Here is a 12,347-nt window from a genome sequence, read left to right on the forward strand (position 1 = left end):
CTAGGTTTTCATGGAATTTTATTATGCACAATTGTTTCTAACACTAGGACTTCCTCTTATGTTTATATCTTTTGAAAGAAACAATATCTCCACAGATGATTTATCTATGCTGGCTGCTAGCTGATTTTGGGTACTTCTCAGTTCTTCCCTTTACCTTCCTAGTCAATATGAAAACGGAAGGCAAGAAGGTCTTCTGTTTGGAGACTGTAAAGATAGATCTTGGTGATAAAGTCTTGGTCGTAAAAGCTAAAAGTATTAACCCAGAACAAAAGATTTTCCTGCTGTAACTGTGTGTGATTCCCTTGGCTTGATTCCATAGAGGATGTAAGACAAGACTGTAGAATCTGCCCTCAAAGTGCTTCCAGTAGGATGAGCTAAGTCAAGTACGGTGGCATATCTAATTCAAGACAAAATATAATGTCTCCTTTTCTCTCCTGGCAAAACTTGGTGGAGTGAATGTAGAAGTCACTGTATGCTTTAAATTAAAGCAACACAATAAATCTTGTATTGGAAGCTGATTATTCTGGTCTCTTTGTGGAGATGAATTGGAAATTGTCTAGAAGAAGGAAAATTAGGTTAACCAAAGTTAAACTCATAAATAATTGAGCATTAATTAAATATCTGTGGTCTATGTTTCTCTTTGATCATAATTTCTCCCAATGTATAGACCTCTTTGATACCTGATTAATCCTTGTCAAAGATGCAGTTAACAATGATTATTACTGTGTATTAGGTTTTGCCTGGGCCCTGAAGAAACTATCCTAAATCACCAGCTATGATTGTCACTTGATTTCCTCACAGAGAACAATCAGAACTCCTTGTCTTAAGTGGCTTGGGATGTGAAACTAGTTAGTCTCTTAGATACTGTTAGAGGACCCTACAGAGCCCATTGGTGAAAGTTTGGAAAACATTGGGCTTCTTAAAATTGATTCTTGTAGTGCTTCAGGAAAGATCACTGAACCAAAAGGATAACGGTATTTCTGGTTCTGTTGTTAGCGTTCTCCATGGAAACATTGCTGAAGCTTCTGGACTCAATTTCCTTCCCCATGTGTGAATGTCACTGAAAATATCCAACTCCATTCTATCCCCATATAACTTCAGAAACTAAGTAAAATGAAGACTCAAAATTCATTTCAAATAATGAAATGAATATATAACGTAGAATGGAACTGGGAAAATACCTGGTTAAAATTCTGGAAAGTACCAACTATGCAATTCTGGAAAAGTTGCTTAATCTTTCTTAGTCTAATTTAATGCCCATCTCACAGGATGTTATGATGATTAATTTAATATCTTTGTATAATGTACAGTGTTATGTAATTTCTTCTTGTTTTTTCTTGAGTAAATTCATATCCTTAAGCAACTCACTGTAAACAATAGTTACTTACTTGCTTAAATTATTCTTATCTTCTATTATCAGCTGAATTGTGTCCTGCTCAAGTTAATATGTGGAAGTCTTAACCCCCAATACCTCATAATATGACTGTATTTGGAGGTAAGGCCCTTAAATAGGTAACTGAGGTCAAATGAGGTCAAATGGGTGGGCTCTAATCCAATATGACTGGTGTCCTTATAAAAAGAAAATATTAGGACACAGACATGCACAGAGAGAAGACCATGTGAAGACAAAAGGAAAACATGGCACCTACAAACCAAGAAGAGATACTTGAGAAGAAATCAATCCTGCTGACACCTTACCTCAGATTTCTATCCTCTAGACCTGTGAATGAGTAAATTTCTGTTGTTTAACCTCCTCAGTCTCTGGTACTTTGTCATGGCAGCTCTAGGAAACTCATACAACTTTTTATGGCCTCCTTGTCTCAAGTTGAAAGTTCAATATTTGGCATCATAGCTAGGAAACAAAAATATCATCTACATTCCTTGTTGTAGTCTTTCTTCCCCATTCTCATTGCTAGTAATTTCCATATTTGGGTCTGTTTTCTGTGCCTTGTAAACAGAGCGTTACGCTCAGTTCTAGTCTTACTGCTAATACACAATAAATGTGTAGATACTGAATAGATTTTGGAGAAGTGCAACATATAGTTGGTACATGTGTGTATGTGTGTGTATTCATATAATTTATACTTTTTCTCTATTTTCTTCCTTTGGTGTGAGCTAAGATTCTCTGCTTTTGTGACTAGTACTCCTGAATACTAATCCCTGAATTTAATTCACCAAAAATTGCCAAAAATAATAATAATATGGGGAAAGAGAGAGTGATAGAGGGAGAAGAACAAACAATCAGGCAAGGGCAGTACTGTGAATTATTAGGGTCTTACTAATAAGATTATGTTAGTCTAGAGGAAATGACCGTAAATATCATCCGTGAGCCCAGTTGGTCTTTACTGACTGCTAGACACATCCCTGAGTTCTGTTCTTAGTCTCCAACTGTATGATTACTACTGTCTGGAAGTATTATTTGAACAACTAAAGTCACTTAATGGAAAAGGAATATGTCTTTAGAGAATCAACAGTAATTTTTCTATCTGATTAAAAAGGACTGTTGACTGTCTGGAAACCTCAGTCATATTTGTAAGCAGGAAAGCATTGGCTATTAAAAGTGGATGATGTAAAGAGACAAGCAGAAACTTTGGCGATAGGTATACCTGGATTTAATTCTCACTTCTACTGCTTTACAGCTGGATAGCCTTAGGCAAGTTTCATACCTCCCTGAAATTCACTTAATTCAGTCTGTAAAATGGCATAATAACTTATTATAGCATCCTTTTAGGAATTTTAAATCAGTTATTGAAATAAAAGTACACAATATATAGACAAGTATGGATTCCTCAATAGGTGTTTGACCTTTCATTTCTCCAGTATCCCACCCCCATCAAATAAAGAAAAATACTTTTTAAAATTTATGAATATTTCATTGTTCTAAAGCTAAAGCCATAAAAATAGAAATAATCAAATGGCCTACTATCATACCATTAGAAGAAAAAAAACATAGGTGTTCATGAGAGTTCCAAATTAGAATACAAGTTTTCCCTAGGCATCTGTTTATGTATGCTATTCTGCTCTTTACAATAAATAATTAAATTTTAAAAGACTTAATTCCTCACTTTTAAGACTTTATTAGTTTACAAATTACATATCAACCTATGCTAAATTTTATACCGACCCATGCTAATGAATTCAGTACAGAAAACAAAAAACACTGCACTCAAGCAAACGACACACACACGCAGACACACACACACACACACACACACACACACACACACACACATATATATATATATATATATATATATATATATTACTTAAATGCATTTATATCCTACCATGTCTCATAAAGCATTGTGGTAACTCACCGGAATACAGACAATCAAATATAATGGCAAAAGCACTTAATATAAACAGGGCCAAGGAAACATAGACAGAAGATGAAGAAAAGATGAGGGAAATGTGAACAGGAGGAAGTGTAGTTAATCGAGTTGTATGTTTTGACCTTAAGATTCTCTGTGGGGGAATTCCCTGGTGGCACAGTGGTTGGGAATCTGCCTGCCAGTGCAGGGGACATGGGTTCGAGCCCTGGTCTGGGAAGATCCCACGTGCTGCGGAGCAACTAAGCCTGTGCGCCACAACTACTGAGCCTGTGCTCTAGGGCCCATGAGCCACAACTACTGAAGCCCACGAGCCACAACTACTGAAGCCCCAGCGCCTAGAGCCCGTGCTCCATAACGAGAGAAGCCACAGCAATGAGGAGCCCACACACCACAATGTAGAGTAGTACCTGCTCGCCCCAACTAGAGAAAGCCCACGTGCAGCAACAAAGACCCAACACAGCCAAAAATAAATAATAAATAAATTTATTTAAAAAAAAGATTCTCTGTGGATAAAACAACATGTAAATAATTGGTTACAAAGCCACATTATTTGAAGGTGCCAGACTGCACATTAACAGTCTGACACAAAGGGACAGCACAGGAAAACTATTCAAAGATAAAGATGTTTAAATCTTTGCAGTTTGAAACCTTTTAGAGCAAGTATAATGAGCTCGACACACATTTCAACACTCAACATGTTAATCACATGTTCAAAGCATGTCTCAAAGTCATAGGAAATAGTTGCTGTCTCTGTCTCTGATATGTAAAACAGATCTGTGATATGTAAAACTCAGGAGGTATTGATATCCACTTTTTGGCATCTGAACAGGAAACAAAGTTGTTTCGCAGTGATAATAAAGAATGAAGTAAATGCAACAGTCAAATAAAAGACAAAGTACTGAGGGAATGTATTAACAAAACAAATCCAGCTAAATTCTGGTGACCTGGGGCCTACGATTGTACACACTGCATGGAAATACCCCAGCCTAAATACTGGCATAGGAGGAAGGGTACTGCTAAGCCCATCACAGTATAATCCTTTTAAATGTCCCTTTCAAGGTTGTCTCCACTCAACACTGAGTATAGGAAATCTTCCCATCAGGCAGAAACACTGGCTGCCCAATGATTGACCAAGAAATTAACACACTAATGAATAAATGATGCTAATTTATTTCTATCCCTGACAACGGGAAACAGCACACACTCTGTGTCAATGGTATGTCCTCTTTCCCACTTTTCTAAATGGTCAATTATGTTTTTCCCTTCATTGCTTTATATCATGTGTGGCAGGCATAATGGGAAATGGCTACCAATGGTTCTGTTATTGATTTCTACCTTCATTTCACTGTGGCTAAAGAAGATACTTTGTATGATTTCAGTTTCTTAAAAATGTATTGGTACTTGTATTGTGGTCTAACATATGGTCTTCCCTGGAGAATGTTCCATGTGTACTTGAGAAAAATGTGTATTCTGCTGTTGTTGAGTGGAGTGATCTATATATGGCTGTTAGGTTTAGTTGGTTAAATGTGTTATTCAGTCCCCCTACCTCTCTACTGATCTTCTGTCTAGATGTGTTATCCATTATTGAAAGCAAGGTATTGATCTCCAACTATTATTTTAGAACTATCTATTTCTTCCTTCAATTCTGTCAATGTCTGCTTCACATATTTGGGGGATGTTTGGTACATATATGTTTATAGTTGTTATATCTTCTTGATAGATTGAACTTGTTATCAACATATAGTGGCCTCCTTTTCCTCTTGTGATAGGTATTGATTTAAAGTTTATTTTGTGTGATATTAATGTAGCCATCCCAGATCTATCTTCCTTCATTCCTTCCTTCCTTCCTTCCTTTCTTTTTCTCTCTCTCTCTTTCTTTCTTTTTGTTACTATTTGCATGGGATATTTTATTCTGTGCTTTAACTTTCAACCAACTTGTGTCTCTTGAAATCAAATGAGTTTTTTGCAGACAGCATATACTTGGATTATGGATGTTTTTAAAGTCCATTCTGCCAATATTTATCTTTTTATTGGAGAGCTTAATCCACTTACTTTTTCAAAAATTACTGATGAGGAAGAACTTAATTCTGTCTGTTTCCTGGTTGTTTTCTGTACGTCTTATGCATTTTTCCCCTCATTTACTCCATTACTGACTTCTTCTGTGCTTAGCCGATCTTGTTGTAGTGAACTCTTGATTCCTTTTTCATTTCTTTTTGCATATAGTCTATTGATATTTTCTTTGTGGTTATCAAGAAGATTACATTTACCCTTCTAAAGTTCAACCAATATCATTTGAATTGCAACCAACTTCAATAGCACACAGAAACTCTGTTCCTCTACAGTTCCATTCCTCCTCCTTACGTTATTGTTGTCACAAATTACACCTTTATACTTTGTGAGCCCAATAACATGGATTTATGATTATTTTATGCATTTGTTTTTTCAATCATGTAAGAAATACAAGGTAGAGTTACAAGCCAGTAGCACAATACTGGCTTTAGTATCTGCCCATGTATTTATCTTTACTGGAGATTTCTATTTCTTTATACAGCTTCGAGTTGCTGGCTAGTGTCCTTTCATTTCAACCTGAAGGTTCAATTTAGCATTTGTCATAGGGCAGTGTTAGGAAGTTGTAAAACAAACGCCCTCAGCCTTTGTTCATCTGGGAATGTGTTAATTTCTCCCTAAGTTTTGAAACCAGTTTGGCCAAATATAGAATTCTTGGTGGACAGTTTTTTTCTTTCAGCACTTTAAATATGTCTGGCCTCTTGCCTCCGTGGTTTCAGATAGGAAATTAGCTATGAATCTTTTTGAGGATCCCTGCTTTGTAACAAATTTGTTTTTTCTTTCTCCTTTGGGAGAAAAGATTCTTTCTCTGTCTTTTGGCATCTGAGAGTTTGATCATACTGTTTCTTGTTGTGGGGTTCCTTGAGTTTCTCTTAGTCCTGAAATCAGGCAAAGATTTACAGCAACCAAACACATACTGAACCAGGGAAGAGGCAATTTGAAAATGGCAGGAAAGCTTTGTGGCATTTTTACTTGCCCTTGCCCCATCTACTGTTAGTGTAGTGATGGTCTTAAAGTGGTGGGGTCTTAATGCAGTGATAGTCTTAAAATAGCAGCAGACCATTCCTAGTATGGGACCCTCAATCCTGCTTCAGGAGGGAGGAAAAGAAACCATACTCTCGGATTATTATGTGTATCTGTTCTAACCTGTCTGGGAGCTACCTGAAGGACTGACACAAGATGCTTATCTCTGTCTTAGCTAACCTGGAACACAATCTGGAAAAGCAGTGGTCATTGCTCAAAAAAAGTGCAAGGTGAACTAACAAAGCACAGATGGCTGGGGCAGAAGACTGTGCATTGAAATACAATAGACCACATAAGATGCAGGAGCAAAAGTTGGGGGAGATTCTTTGGGAACTTAGAACATACAAAAAGTACATATGTGTCCAGAGAAATTAAGAAAACCACATGCATACTCAAGATAAGATGCATGTTCTGAAAACACCAGAGGAGTCTCTAAGCTTTTACCATGGGCTGAGCCCTGAACTCAGTGCAGATCAGCTAAATGTTGAAGGAGTGATCCAGCAATCTGCACAATGGGGAGAGGTGTGTGGTTTTGAGTGTGCATGTGGATGTGCTTGTGTATATTTGTTTTTGTTTGTCTTAGGTGCAGGAATTCAAGGACATCTCTGTCAAAACATTAGCTAAACATGAACTAAAGGAACAGAGACTTCAGTGCCTACATACAATAAGGAGTACAGTCATTGCAAAACTAGTTTGGAAAGGTCCCTAAACAAACAGACTACTACAGCCTTCAACAATCAAAAGCCCAGAAAACCCTGGGAAAGTGGGAGAATCTGATTTCCATAGACACCACATTATAATATTTGAAAGCCCAATGTTCAACCAAAAAACTCACAAGGTATACAAACACATGGAAAAGTATGGTCCATTTAAGAAAACAAATTAATTGATGAAACCATCCCTAAGGAAGCCCAGACTTTTCTCCATTGCATATTCTTGCCTCCTTTGTCATAGATTCATTGACCATAAGTGCATGGGTTTCTTTCTGGGCTCTCTATTCTGTTCCAGTGATGGATGTTTTTGTGCTGGTACCATACTGTTTTGATTACTGTAGGTTTGTAGCACAGTCTGAAGCCAGGGAGCATGATTCCTCCAGTTGTGTTCTTCTTTCTCAAGACTTTTTTAGCTATTCAGGATCTTTTGTGTTTCCATACAAACTTTAAAATTATTTGTTCTAGGTCTGTGGAAAATGCCCTTGATATGTTGATACGGACTGCATTGAATCCGTAGATTTCCTTGGGTATGATGGTCATTTTAACAATATTAATTCTTCCAATCTGTGACCATGGTATATCTTTCCAGCTGTTTGTGTCATCTTTCTTTTATGAGTGTCATATAGTTTCCTGGGTACAGGTCTTTTACCTCCTTAGGCAGGTTTATTCTTATGTATTTTATTCTTTTTTATGCGATTGTAGATGGGATTGTTTCCTTAATTTCTCTTTCTGATAGTTCACTGTTAGTGTATAGAAATACAAATTTTATATATAGAAATCTATTGTATCCTTCAAATTTACCAAGTTCATGTTTGAACTCGAATAGTTTTTTGATGGTGTCTTTCAGATTTTCTATGTATCATGCCATCTGCAAACAGTGACAGTTTTACTTTTTCCTTTCCATTTTGGAGTCCTTTTATTTATTTATTTTTTCTTGTCTGATTGCTGTGGCTAGGAATTCCAAAACTCTGTTCAATAAAAGTGGTGAGAGTGGGCATCCTTGTCTTGTTCCTGATCTTAGGGAAAATGCTTTCAGCTTTTCACCATTGAGTATGTTAGCTATGGGCTTGTCATATATGGCCTTTATTATGTTGAGGTATGTTCCCTCTATGCCCACTTCCTGGAGAGTTTTTACCATGAATGGATATTGAATTTTTTCAAAAGCTTTTTCTGCATCTATTGAGATGATCGTATGGTTTTTAGTCTTCAATTTGTTACTGTGATGATAAGAGACCTAAGACAGCTACAGAGGCTAAGTGACCTTTCCTTCCCTGAATGGGTAGGTATCCTTGTTCTGCCTTCTAATTGAGTTAGTATCTGAGTAAAGAACTGCCAGGTGTCATTTAGTTCACAATACACTGCTGTGGCAATATAGAAATGAATTTGCCTAAGTCATTTGGCTTTTCTCAATTATAGTAAATGAATATACTGAATGAATACTTCAACTTAAGGAAATGTTCTTAAAAATATATTAATGTAGGCAACTTCAGTGGAGAACTGAAAACAAAACAAAACATTCAGGTAAAGGGTTGAAATAAAAGTACACTCAGTTGTATCCAGTTTCCTCTTGTAAATCTCTCTTTTTAATTTAAGTGGACAGTCACTTGAGAATATCTGACTTGGGGCTAAGGAAATCTAAGCCTTCTTGGCCACACTGTATTCTCTTATGTCATTTAATAAAGACACCAGTTGGGTTGCTGAAAACAGAGTGGGAAAAATCAGTCCCTCACATCCAAAGTGCGGCTCTTGAAAATATGTGGGTTGTTGTAGTTATTTTGCTCTTCTGGCCTCAGAAGTTCTAATCTTAACCTTAGCCCCTCATGGAGAGAGACTTTGTAAACCAATTCCCACATTACTCATTATGTGACTGTTGAAAAAGAGAAACCCAGCTCTTTTCCTGTGCTTTCAACCAGTTGTCTTCTTCAAAAATCTGTTTGGATTGTTATACCGTAATCTTGCCTGGCAAGGGACTTATGGGAAGTTTCTTATTGTTTGAAAGTTTGGTGCCAGTATCTGCAAAGAAAGAAGAAAGATGTGTTTATCAAACATCCCAATAGTGAAGGTGTGTGAAAGCAACTTTTGAAAAAGTTAATCTGTCAGAGTTTAGCCGTATTATTACATTTTATTTTATTCATTGAAAATAAATAATTATCAATGAATCCTTTCTAGATTTTCTAGTTTCCCAAAGTTCCCTGTATTCACATTCTAAGAGGAAAAATGGTATTTTAAGTCACTGCTCTCCACCTTATAGTATTTATAATCACTCCTCGTTACCTCTTCCTTCCATGAAACGTGATCCTGAGAAGTGTCCTTTGTCTGTCTTTGTGGAATAAGTGATGAGGATGCATCCTGGAGACCTGTGAGATGTTTAACTTGTGGCATAATGAAACTAGGATGGAGAGTTCTGGAAAGATCTGGAAAGGTGGCTGGTAGATTGTGGCCAGATGTGGGAGAAGAGAGACATACAGAGAGAGGGAGAGGAAATTTTCAGAGGGAGAAAATGAAACAAATAATTAAATAAGTTTTGTTGTGTGGTGTGGGATGCAAGCCTTTCTCTCCCCCTTTCCTTCACAATGTCTTTGTTAAAGACTGTGTTTTTCATTAGTTTTACTAAGATAGGATTTGCCATTTTGTTTGGATACTGAGAATGGACCCATGGAAACAGTTACATTTGGGTTATCTCTGACTATCTTTAAGGAAGAACATAAATATTGGCCACACTATCTATGCACATGCTATCACCATGCCTTTTTTGTTCTCTGTTCATATATCTAAGTCCTCTTCTTTCTTTAAGGTCAATCTCAAATCTCATCTGAAATGTACATTTATTGATAGATTCAACCCATAATGAACTGTCCCTTCTTTGTCCTCCTTAGGCTCTGATTATTTATAAAAACTCATTTTTGAACTTAGAAACTGTCCAATATGATATATTAGTTATTTCACCAGCATATGTTATATCCTCAACACAATTATATGCTTTTGTGGGGCTGGGATCATACATTCTGTAATTTTTCTCAGTACTTACACTTACTTTGATAAAAAGTACATTCATTCATCTAAACATCATTTATTGGGTGTTAATTAAATATCTCAACTCAGTAAATATTGTTTGAATGAATGCATGCATGAATGAGGGAGTAAGCAATAGGTAGCCTAATGTACCGCCCAATGTGAGAAAACCAAAAACATAACCAAAAACCAAGCCAAAAAGTGGACCAGGACTTTCTGTAAAATATCCTGCTTTTTGTTGGATGATGCCATGAAAATCAAGATGCTCCTGAAAGGTCTTAATAGCTGACCAAGAATAGTAAACAACTGAAATTCTCTCAGGCTTCTTCAACCCTATCACTGGACACATTTATACCTCTCAGGAATGGTATTAAAAGAAGAGATTAATAAAGCTTTTATAGATGAGTTGATAAATCTCTAAAGATTTAAGTCTTCATTGCCTCCTAGGTTTTCTCTATTTTGGGTTTCCAAAAGATTCCAATAAACCACAGGATAATTAAAAATTAGACATTATCTTTCTTACCTTCACGTTTTTTGATGGTAAACACCTTTTTATTGTCTCCATAGTGCTGCCCAGTTTCCACCAGTACAGTACTTAAGTGAATTTTGCTCTGGATGGTGGGATATATAAGATGTAAACGAATTGTTTGTATATGTTTTAGAATTCTTCAAAAGGGCCTGGCCATGGAAATGCATTGAATATTACTTAAATAACTAAAGTAACTTCCTCAGAATTATTATTCTATTCTGGTTAGGATACTATCTGCTCTGGTTTGTTAAAATTTCCCTTTAGAGTGGTTTTAATTTTGTTTCTGATAGGGTCCTAGGATTTATTGCCAAACCCATCCTGCATCTGTTTTTCTTTGAATTACTCTCCTTGCAGTTTCTGATTCATACAGGGCCTTACAGGTTAGTGACAACCTGGCCATCACAACGCTGGGAAGGACAGGCCTACTTTTCAGAGGTGCTGATGTTTTCTGTACCTGAAGGTTTTCAAGAGATATCAATCTTCCTCACCACCGCCCTTGGCCCTCTTAATGGACTAAGCAGTTCCTCATGAAATTTCTGTAGGATATCTGTACCAACTTCTCAATATTGTTCCATCCTGTTCCATCTAAATTCCTGGCCTCAAGGTAATGTTAGATTTCTAGCTCCAGCTCCTATTTACGTAAGGCCTATACTAAGGAACGGAACCCACAGACATCAGTGCGCTCTTCTTTCTCTGGATTTAATTTCTCTGTTACTTTCTGAAACATGCAGGCGTTCCTTTCTTTCTTTTAATCTCAGCTATGTGCTTTTAACTTTTTCAAAATTGACCCAGAATTTACATGTGTCTCCAGTAAGAGTACATTAAATTGAGCTTAGTCTGCTATTCTACTGGCATATTTGAGATCCAGATAATTTGCTACTTAACTGGATTCAATGACCTGTATATTTCAGGCATCTAAAACTCACCATGTTCCAAATTTCCCTCCTTATAGTTAGTAATTTTCTTGGGAATCTGGATGACATTAAATGGAATAAAGTTAGTGAGTGGCCCAGGAATGCCTGAAAGTTCGTTTGTCAGAGTGGCCAGGGAAAGTTAATCAAGGAAGAAAAGCAAATGAAAAACAGAATCACATTATTATGGCTGAGTTTACTCCCAGGATTCCATGCAGAGCTCTCTGTAGAGTTGGGCTGGGTTATAACTTATGCCAGAGCTCTATGTGGGGCTGACACCATCTCATGCCAAGCTCTCAGTTCTGGGCTAATGTCATCTCTGGTCCACTCTGTGGAGTGGAAACTTTGGAGGAATGGCCAATGTGTTCTGCGGGGTAGGAAGAGGGAAATTGTGAATGTGACTTTCTAAATTGTGGAGGAACTAACCACTGTAAATGTGCCTTGAACTATGTTGTTTAATTTGACCAGTCAGATCAATGACTTTCCCCTTGAATGAAATGCTGCTACGTATATGAGCAGAAAAACAAAACTGGTATAAGGAATAGATAGCTAGTGGGAAGCAGCTGCATAGCACAGGGAGATGTGCTTGGTGCTTTGTGACCACCTAGAGGGGTGGGATAGGGAGGGTGGGAGGGAGGGAGATGCAAGAGGGAAGAGATATGGGGACATATGTATAACTGATTTACTTTGTTATAAAGCAGGAACTAACACACCATTGTAAAGCAATTATACTCCAATAAAGATGTTAAAAAAAAACTGG

General features: G+C 37.0%; 1 long non-coding RNA gene across 1 annotated transcript; it reads right to left on the reverse strand.

Annotated features, from left to right (window-relative positions):
• Window positions 1-4,402: 4,402 nt before the first annotated feature.
• LOC113616592 (uncharacterized) lies at window positions 4,403-7,437 on the reverse strand. Its single transcript, XR_003431352.1, has 2 exons — window positions 5,594-7,437; window positions 4,403-5,311 (listed from the first exon to the last, which is right to left on the reverse strand). It is a non-coding gene; the product is annotated as an uncharacterized LOC113616592 (long non-coding RNA).
• Between the last annotated feature and the right edge of the window lie 4,910 nt (window positions 7,438-12,347).

The sequence above is a fragment of the Aethalodelphis obliquidens genome, unplaced genomic scaffold (assembly GCF_003676395.1).
Source record: "Aethalodelphis obliquidens isolate GAN/ISIS:26980383/991018 unplaced genomic scaffold, ASM367639v1 scaffold189, whole genome shotgun sequence".
Taxonomy (NCBI): Eukaryota; Metazoa; Chordata; class Mammalia; order Artiodactyla; family Delphinidae; genus Aethalodelphis; species Aethalodelphis obliquidens.